The 10,237-nt window shown below is 34.4% G+C and overlaps 1 long non-coding RNA gene across 1 annotated transcript; it reads right to left on the reverse strand.

The window, feature by feature from the left end:
• Positions 1 to 2,326: 2,326 nt before the first annotated feature.
• LOC115919488 lies at positions 2,327 to 7,171 on the reverse strand. The gene is made up of 4 exons (XR_004061874.1): positions 7,023 to 7,171; positions 5,365 to 5,398; positions 3,888 to 4,179; positions 2,327 to 3,300 (listed from the first exon to the last, which is right to left on the reverse strand). It is a non-coding gene; the product is annotated as an uncharacterized LOC115919488 (long non-coding RNA).
• Between the last annotated feature and the right edge of the window lie 3,066 nt (positions 7,172 to 10,237).

Below are 10,237 nucleotides of genomic sequence, written 5' to 3' on the forward strand. Positions count from 1 at the left end.
ACAAATGAAAAATGTTCATACCACCTTATGATTAACAATATGTTTCTTGTATTTATTGCCTTATAGCAACAGAACTTAAACGTTTTTCATACAACAAAGAAAATGTCCTCTGTTAAAATTATCTTATTTACATGATTGTTGTAGCAGGACTTCAGGAATTTGTTCATACAACCTTATTTGAAAGCTTAAATATATACCTAAATGTTTATCTTATGTAAATGATTATCGTAGCAAGAGAACTGAAACAATATTCACCCAACCATACAATAATTAAAATGTCTTATGTTATTATAATGTATATTAGTATTGTAGAAGTCGAAATGAAACAGCATTTATACAACCCTACAATCAATATAATATATTGTATTATTATAATGTACATTAATATTGTAGTAATAGAAGTGAAACAGTATTCACAAAACCTTACAATAATGGAAATATCTTATGTTATTATGTACATTAGTATCGTATAATAGAACTTAAACAGCTTTCATTACAACCTTGTAATAAAAAATATATATTTTACGTTATTACAATGTACATTTGCATTGTAGAAGTCGAAATGAAACAGCATTTAAACAACCTTACAACCAAGAAAATATCTTACGTATTATAATGTATATCAATATTGTAGTAATAGAACTGAAACAGTATTCACAAAACCTTACAATAAAGTAAATATCTTATGTTATTATGTACATTAGTATTGTATAACAGAACTGAAACAGCTTTCATCACATTATATGTTTTTTTGAGGCCGCCATCATTGTCAAGCATCGCTTATGACTGAGGTCTCCTGCACTTTTCCAACAGAATAGTTCGGATGATAATATGTTATGGAAATATTAAGTTTCGTTATTATTGTGTACATATATTATGTTTATAAAAAAACATTTTGACATGAACAAATTATTGTTTGTATATCTTGTATTATATTTATTAGCTTACATTTATATGTTCTTTGTTATTCAGTTATATTGTATTTATAATATATAATAAAATTAAATTAAATCTAACCAGGAAAGTCTTACCTCCCTGATCTAACCTTACAATAAAGAAAAATATCTCACGGAATTATAATGTACATTAGTGTTGTAATAATATAACTAAAACAGCATTTCTACAACCATACAATGATGAAAATATCTCAAGTAATTACATGTATAATGTACATCAGTGTTGTAGGAACTGAATATAGGATTTCCCGGCGAAATTCGCGAGTTTGTCATTCGAATTCATTTACTTTGCATTTAAGTTAGCGCAGATCGGCTTTGCAATGCCAATTATCATTCAATTTTCCCGTTTTAATATTTAATTTAGGATTTTGGTCGAAGGGTTTCATAGATCTGTCATTTAATTTAGAAACTGCTCAATTAGCATTCAAATTAATCGTCACTTGTCGAGGCGTCATTTTTATCATTCAAATTAACACCTGTCATTCGTATTCGAATTATGTTTATTCAAGTTAGGAATGTTAGGGGGAAGAAATGCGACACACGTTAACAGTTTTAAAAAAATGCAATTAAATGCATGATTTGTCATTAGGGTCTTTTCTGTTATTCCATTTATTAATTTTGAGGAAAATTCATATGGGTATAGTCAGACATTAGGCAAAGGAGGGGCGAAATCAAGGGATATGGCATTTCTGCACGGACATGTTCATATAGCCCGGAAAAATGGGGACACAAAAATACCTACCCCAGTCACAATATTGTATTCTTCCTCCACAATGAAATTGTGATAAATTTATGATGAAACACAAGACAAACAACTTCCTTACATGAAAATTTACGAAAATATTGAGACCATCAAGTCCGTAGATGTAAGTCGTTTTTTTCTTAACAATCAAACTTGAGGGATGATGAATATCAGATAAATTAAAAAGTATAAAGTATAAATGCAAGAAAATAAAATATGATGAAATAAACATGAGAAGAAAATAATGAGCTATAAAAAGTGTTTAATAAACGAGAAATGTATATTGACAATCAATTTAAGTGCACAAAGTGCTAACTTGAATGCTAAAAACGAATTCGAATGCTAAAAGTACACCTTCGCGATGTCAGAAATCGTGTTGTGCCAAATCGAATGACCAAATAGCGAAAGAAGCACATTGTTCGTTAATTTGAATGAACCATACATAGATTCTAACGAAAACTTCATAGATTTGAAAACTAGAAAAGGAATATAAACCCAAGATATTTCTGACAGCACTAAAACCGTCGAATTTGAACGCAAGACAAATTAATTAAGATGACCAACTCGCGAATTTGGCCGGAAAATCTTATATAACTGAAACAGTATTCACACAACCTTAACATAAATAATATCACGTACTTACTGCGGTTATTACTTTATGCATAACGTATTTGTATTAATAGAATCGAGACAATTTTACAAAAGGGCAATACTTGTATTTAATAGGGTTATCAGTTGCTTCATGAAATGATGGTTTTAGCTAGTTAACTAAAACATTTGCCATGCAACATTTATATAAGAAGAACAATTTCTGTTGTCGTTATGCCATGCATATAATTATTGCGGCGATAAAACTGAAACGCTTTCCACACAAACCTTTCACAACGAACACATTATTATAGCCACTAAGACAACTGAACCAAGTTTGATACATCCTGAAGAGAGATAAGTACTGGTCATGCCATTGTTTTAGAAAAGAAACTGCTTATGGTATTGGGACTGTTTGATTCGAGGGTGTATCCACAAAGTTGTATTCTAAAGATTTTTATTCAATCGAAATGACGTAAAATTGACTCAATTTATTTTGCAGAAGGTCGCATGCAGTCTCAATTTAGTCTACATTTTTAAAAGCTTCTTCAGTCAACTTTCAAATATGAGGGGATTTTGAGAGCCTTTTTTGTAACCACTTTGAAGTGCCCATAATTAGTGAATATAACTGTCAAATATTCATAACTTACTCCTTTTCTGTCTGATTTCCTTCAAACTCTCACTAGTCTGCTTCTCTTGTTGTTCTTTTTTTTTTTTTATTAATTTACTATCAAGGTTAAACAGAAATAATTCTCATATGTAGCTTAGCTACATGACTCCCAGCAGCATTGGCTAGGGAAGAAAAATGCACTTCGAGGGTCAGGCTGAGGATCATGCAGACTAATTAAAATATATGTTACTGAAGACGTAGGCTTCTCAGCTTAATGTATAAATCAAGTGAATCTCTTCTTGGTCGTTGGATGAGGATAATCATTGCAAGGAAAGTGTTGGCCTATTTCTTTGACTCCCATGCTTCTCTAAGTTGTGCAAAGCGCCTCCTTGAGGTGATACTCACTAAAAGGGAAGGTGAAGGAAATGGCGGAAAATTAAATAGTTTGAGTTTTTGATCATGTTACTTAATACTGAGAGTTCACATACACATTTGGGGAATAAAAGCAGGAAATTCAATCATTGGAATATTTAGAAATACCACACTGATTGTTAACATAAAAGAACATTTGTAGCTGCTGTCGTTAAAGAAATTACAGCCACGGATTGAGTTAGCGCTCCTAGGGTTTGGGAGCATTGTGGTACATTGGTGGCTCTGGACTATGAAACGCCAAAATGTCAATCAAAGATGGCATTCCATACTGGACTATCATATGGAAGGTCCCGGGTTAATACCTTGCTAGGTTCTTACCATATAGGACAAGCTTGTTTCCAAAACCTATTAATTTCCTTTCGATCTTGGGGCAGTTTTCCAAATAGTTCGAGCATATAACACATCGCTTCGCAGAATAATAAAAGTGAAACCCTTTTCTTAGCGCCTATGGTTTAGTAAAAGGGAGTTAAAAACATATTTTAGTTTCCATCTTTCTGATCACTTATATAAGGGAATTGTTTAGTCTTACAAAGCGCCAAATAGTTAATAGTATATTTACGTCCATGAATGATGACCTCAGCTGTGTGGCCCAACCCAGCATTTTTTAATGCCAGATGAAGTTCATCTACCTGCTCACTAGGTCGAACCTTCCATCTCCAGTCACGCAGCATCTCACCAAAGCCTGACCTCGAGACACTATCAAAGGACACGTCTGCTGGGTTGTTGTATTTCTCCATAGATGAAGAAGAGAAGCCAAGCTGGTAGCCAAGGGACTTTAATTCGTTGGTGTATGGATTACATCTGCCAGGGTCTCGAGAAGATCATTGGAAACATACTGCATTCCCCCCAGTCTGCATGAAAGTAAATATATATCATTCGGTAGAAAATCTGTAATACTGTACATGTGAGTAGTTGCGTAGTTATGTCCATCTTTATATTGAACAAAAATCGCAAAAAGAAAAAGAAAATGAGTAAATCGAATACATTTACAACTTAATTTTGATGTATGATAATGATATGGTATTTACAGAAAAGGGGCTTTTAAAGCATAAGCTTCAAGTGAAGTCCTCTAGAAAATGAAAATAAGAATAAATGCGATATGAAGCGCTGTAGAACAATTAGAACAGAAAGTAAGAAAGATAGAAAAGGGGCATAGGAAGAGAATGGACAGAGAGAACTGGTGACGGAGAAAAAGTCACATTCGTGATAGTATTGAATTGAATTGAAATTGAACGATATCAAGTCGAGTTGTACATGTAAAAATAATCACTTGATTTAGACTGTTTATGGCAATATATATTTAACAATACCTATGTTGATAGAGGGTTGCTACATTCATTTGGAAAATATAAACAGGAGTCCCTGTCCTTTGATAAACCCCCTTATCTACAGATCAAGATTCGACTAACAAAAAGTTGTTGTCGACCATGCAGTAAATTAGAACTTTAAAGTGACCGGTTACGCGTTAGGAAAGATAAATGCTTAGTGCAATGTCCATTCTTAAAGGCATCGTTTAACAATGTTAAATCTGAGATGCATGGCACTACGTGTCATCAGTGTCTATGGTGTAATATTGAAGCCCTAACAAAAATATCGCGCTTTAAAATGATCACGAAGTGCCTAAAAAAAGTAATAATCTTTGAGTGACCGGTTTTTACCATACTCGTTTTTCCCAATAGACTGTAGTGTAATGAAAACGCAAAATTTGATTTCGATTTCCAATCATAAATATCTTCATAATCAGACAAGCGATCGGATTGTAAAAGTCACGGGGGTTCTTGACTGACCTTAAGGTTTATAATTAGCATCGCAGCATGAGCTAAATCGAGGATTTTGTTTTAGAATCTGAGACAAAGTTTATCCAATCCCTTTAAAGAATACCGTGAGTTGGATCTATGCCATGATTCTGAATCAGAGTTTAAAAAAGTAATTTCTTTATTGAAATTGTCGTAATAAACATATGTTAAATGTTATTCAATACTTATTGTTACAAGAATGAGCGATACGTTCATGGATGATGATATTCGTTTACTTACGAATATGGGGGATCGACTGCATAATCCGGTTCATCTGCATCAAACGAAATATAGAAATACAATAGAACTAAGGCGATTTTACTTCTTCAATATTTGGAGTTGCTATGTATTTAATATAAAGGATGTCTATTGAGACAAAAAATTAATCACAATTCAATGGTTTTGTTTTTAAGATGTTAAGAGCGTCACAAAATACCTCTATAATTTCACAATATCGAGTATATCACAATATCTCTATTTCAGAAGATACGAAAAGAAAAGGAATATGTTGTTAATTTAATTTTTTTTAGATCAGAAAAGGTCTTCGCCACAGCTATTTATTATGTTTTAAACTAGGAAGGAGTATTTTTTTACATTTATTGTAAATGGATTTTGCAACATGATTCTATATTCATTTTCACCATCGTCCAAAAAGGCTATTACGTATAACTTTGACCTCATTTAAACAATTCTTATTGAATGAGGAGAAAACATGATTACATTGAAGTTACAGAAATGACAATTCGTAATTTTTGTTGTGGCAGCTAGTTACAAAAATATCTTATGTAGGGCCTTTGAGGTAACTAGTTACAGAAATGACCTAAGTAAGATCAGTTACAAAAATTACTTATGCAAGATCTATGAGTTAGCTAGTTACAAAATTGATTAAATTACTTTTCTTTTTTCTTTCATGTCATTTCGGTTTATTGAATCAAAATTCCACGTTAAAACAGTCGGGAGACTGATACAAACAAAGATTACAAAGTTCAAAGATACTTGTGTAGGGTCTTTGTGTATCAAGTCAAAATAAATTACTTATGTGGGGTCTCTACAAGGTATTAAACTCAATGACTAATGTAGGGTCTTTGAGGTACATGGTTTTCGGTTAGACGTCGCGTCGTCAGGATGCCATGCCTCTACTAACATCCCTCCATTGGTTGCCAATCAAACAGAGGATTGTTGTTAAGATTCTTTTATTTGTATACACATTTTTAATGATCAGGCGCCAGAGTAGTTTAGTGACTGTCTTGAGTTGTATCGACCTGTGAGTACAAACCTTCAGACCAATGTAGACCCATTTCGATTGACTTTTCATGTGGCTCGTAGTAAGGCAGGAGATCGCACGTTCACTGTTGCAGCAGCTAAGGAGTGGAATAATCTTTCCTCCAGTATAAAAGCTGCTCCATCAGTGGATGTTTTTAAGAAACTCCTTCAAACCTACTTATTTCTTACTTGATTATCTTTGTTTGTTCAATGTTATGTTATGATTTGTGGTTATATTGTTATATTGCATATTATTGTAAGCGCTATGATATAGTGTACTATAAATAGCGTAGCTAAATGCCTAATAATAATAATAACAATAATAACTGGTTGCAATTGCTTTCTAATTATGTAGGGTTTTTGAAGTATATAACTCGTTACATAAATGACTTAGGAAGGGTCTGTGACGTAACTTGTTACATAAATGACTTATGAAGGGTCTGTGAGGTTATAACTCCTTACAGAAATGGCTTATGGATCGTTGATGTAACTAGTTACAATGAATTACTTACGTTCGGTCTTCGAGGTAACTAGTTACAGAAATGACTAACGTAAGGTCTTTGAAATATTTACCCGACTACAGTTGATGAAATCAAAGACACATACTATCCTACCTCCTCATAATTTAGGCTTACCTTCTATTGAAATGATATACTCTCTTTCTGCAAGGGTTGCTGACCCTTGTAGTATGTCGATATGGACGTTCTTCTTCCCTTTCTCTTCAGGAGAGAACTGAAGCTCGAACTTCAGAGGGATGCACTTTCCACTTAGTGTACTCTTTATGGGTATCTAAATGATTCGAATTTCATGGGAATTATAATAACAATGATGATGATAATAATAGGCAGAGCAATAACAGCAACAAAACTAATAATAATACTATGATTATAATAATAATGATATAATACTGATAATGAAAATTAACATCGCAATATTACGACGGCATGCGTTTGTGTGAGGGAGAGAAATGGCCGAGAGAGGGAATATATTTCATTTGATGAGATCCTCTCAATTTGAAATAAGGAAGAGATTTGATCATTTGGTGACTGTTTAACAAAAAATGTAACTTTGAGGTACCTGATCGGCTGAATTCTTTTTAAAGAGATCATTTCCAGATATCACCTTTCTTGAAAAATACATTTAAAATTCAGCTTATATAGAGTGTACATCCGGGTCAGTGTCGCTATTCATAAGTACCGCTATCACGAAAGGTCCGCTATTCATAAGGACCGCTTTTCATAATTTGAGAAAAGGGTCATTATTCATAAGGGTCATTGTTCGTAAGGACTGCTATTCATAATCAAAGAAGAGGGTCGGTATTCATAATATGAGAAGAGGGTCGCCATTTATAATACAAAATCGATATCGTTATTCATAAGGGTCCCTATACTTAATACAAGAAAAGGGTCGCTATTCATAATAGGCGAAGATGGTCGCTATTCATAAGAGGAGGAGTAGGTTCGCTATTCATAACACAAAATGAGGGTCGCCATTCATAATACGACAAGAGGGTCGCTATTCATGCAACGAAATGAGGGTCGCTATTCATAATGCAGAATGAGGGTCGATTGATTGATTGATTGATTGTTATTCGCCAAGCTTCCAACATACAAAAAAATAACATATCAAAATTAAATCAGCTTGAACAGGATAACCCACGAAAGCACGAGAGCTTATTTCCAGTTGGGTCCCCTACAGACATGTACAACATTAAAAGGTTAAAATAGTAATATTTACAGACAGATAAGAAAAAGAAAAAGAAATTGTTCAAGATAATAATAATAACCCAATTAAACTGATGATAGAAATGAAAAAGAAAAAGAAAAAGGAGAAGAAGAAAAAAAGGAGGAGGAGGAGGAAGAAGAGGAAAATAATGATGAATTTGTAGAATTTCTATTACGTACAAAAACATAAGTATATACAAAATGAAAAAGTATGAACCGATAGAAGAATACAAATTTCAATCATAAAACGTGTCATTCGCTTCAAATGTTATTCATAACGGGTTCATTATTCATAAGGGTCATTATTTATATTACTAAATGAGGGTCGCTATCAATATAAGGAGTAGAGGGTCGCTATTCATAATACATATTTGGGATCGCTATTCATACGAAATGAGGGTCGCTATTCATAACACAGGATAAGGGTCGCTATTCATAAAAAAATCCAAAATTAAATATGCAATAAACAAAACGATAATAAGAAAGGAAAATAATGGATAGGTGACACTCACGGCTGTGGCGTAGGCGGGGGGGGGGGTGCGCCACATGGCCCCAAATATTTGTAGAAAACTTTTGTTGAAAATATATTGAGAATATTTCTGAACAAAAAAAAGAAAAAAGCGTGCCCCGATAATGAACGTGACCCATCATCCAGGGCCCGAGACTCCCCCCCCCCTAATTAGTCCGACCATTCGGCCCACCCTCCCCACAGCATTCCCATGGTACAAATACATATTACCGACAGTTCTCGTCCAAGTAGTTCATAGACGGCGTAGCCTGTGTGTTTCACGGGGGGGGGGGGGGGGTTGTATAGCAGTGTTGCCTTCAATGACCTGATCTATCATGTTCCTAACCGTCAACAAAGGAAGGAAGCGACATAAAGGGATTTGTAAGGACTTAAGTTATATACCTTATTCAAGCTTTTCGTAAATATACAATATTGCACGATAAATTTTCAAGATTTAAGTCAAATAAGATACGACTTTTTGACCGTAAGGCATGTTTTTTAAAGTGTATTTTTCTTTTTAGCTTTGATAATTATATACTTTAGATACATCCCCATAATCTAGCTAATATATTTCCCCCGCTCCAGTGGTGAAAATAAGGGAAAACATAACACACACATAATCCTATCGTAATTTGTCCCCCTTGTAGGAAATCTCCCCCCCCCCCTTTAACTGATAGTCAAACTTAAGAAAATTCACTTTGGTGACAAGATGATCTATTTTATAAGGAAACCACCTCAGCCCCCCCCCCAGAAAATAAACATTAATGTCCGCTACCTGAATGTCCGAGTCGTCGTCATCATATAGACGTAAACGGCTGTTGTGTGTGTGTGTGTGTGTGTGTGTGGGGGGGGGGGGGGGCTGGGGATATTTCATAATTCAAATGTTATTGTTTTAAATTCTCAATTTTGTTTATAACATTGGAAAAAAAATCAAAATATACAGAGTGAGTCAGAAAAAATGTGCCACTTTTTAAAAGTTGTTTTGTTTGAAGCATGAACATTTAATCATTGGTTTCATGATATGTCTTGATAGAGTTATCCTCCCTGTACATTTAGGTACCGTTTTCATTTGAATATCTGCATGCATGACTGAACATCAGACAATCTTTACTAGACTGCCTGGGTGAGGAATAAAATAGTGTTTTGAACAAAGACAGCCAAACAGACAAAAAACACGCACACACACAACACACACGGCAACAATTGTTTCATAATTTCCCCTTTTCTGATTAAGCATTGATTGTTATCAAGATCACTGAATGTTTAATTGGCATTTCCCTGTGCGTGTGTGTGTGTGTGTGTGTGTGTGTGTGGTGTGTGTGTGTGTGGGTGTGTGTGTGTGTGTGTGTGTGTGTGTGTTGCGTATTTTTGCGTGCGCGATCGCGCGCTTGCGTAAATTAGTGTGGGCGTGTGCTCGTGCTAGTATGTGTTGGCTATCGCCGATCATTCCCCCCCCCCCCCCCACTCCTCGGTACGGATTTACGCCCCTGAGTCCTACTAAAAGCTACTTTCTACAAAAACAATATTGTCGTATAAACAATTACTACTTTCTGAAATAAGCAAACTCATTCGTTCGTGTGTAATTTTACTGTATTCATGTTCGTGTGTACATTGACTG

Source organism: Strongylocentrotus purpuratus, unplaced genomic scaffold, assembly GCF_000002235.5.
Source record: "Strongylocentrotus purpuratus isolate Spur 01 unplaced genomic scaffold, Spur_5.0 spur5_scaffold_6, whole genome shotgun sequence".
Taxonomy (NCBI): domain Eukaryota; kingdom Metazoa; phylum Echinodermata; class Echinoidea; order Camarodonta; family Strongylocentrotidae; genus Strongylocentrotus; species Strongylocentrotus purpuratus.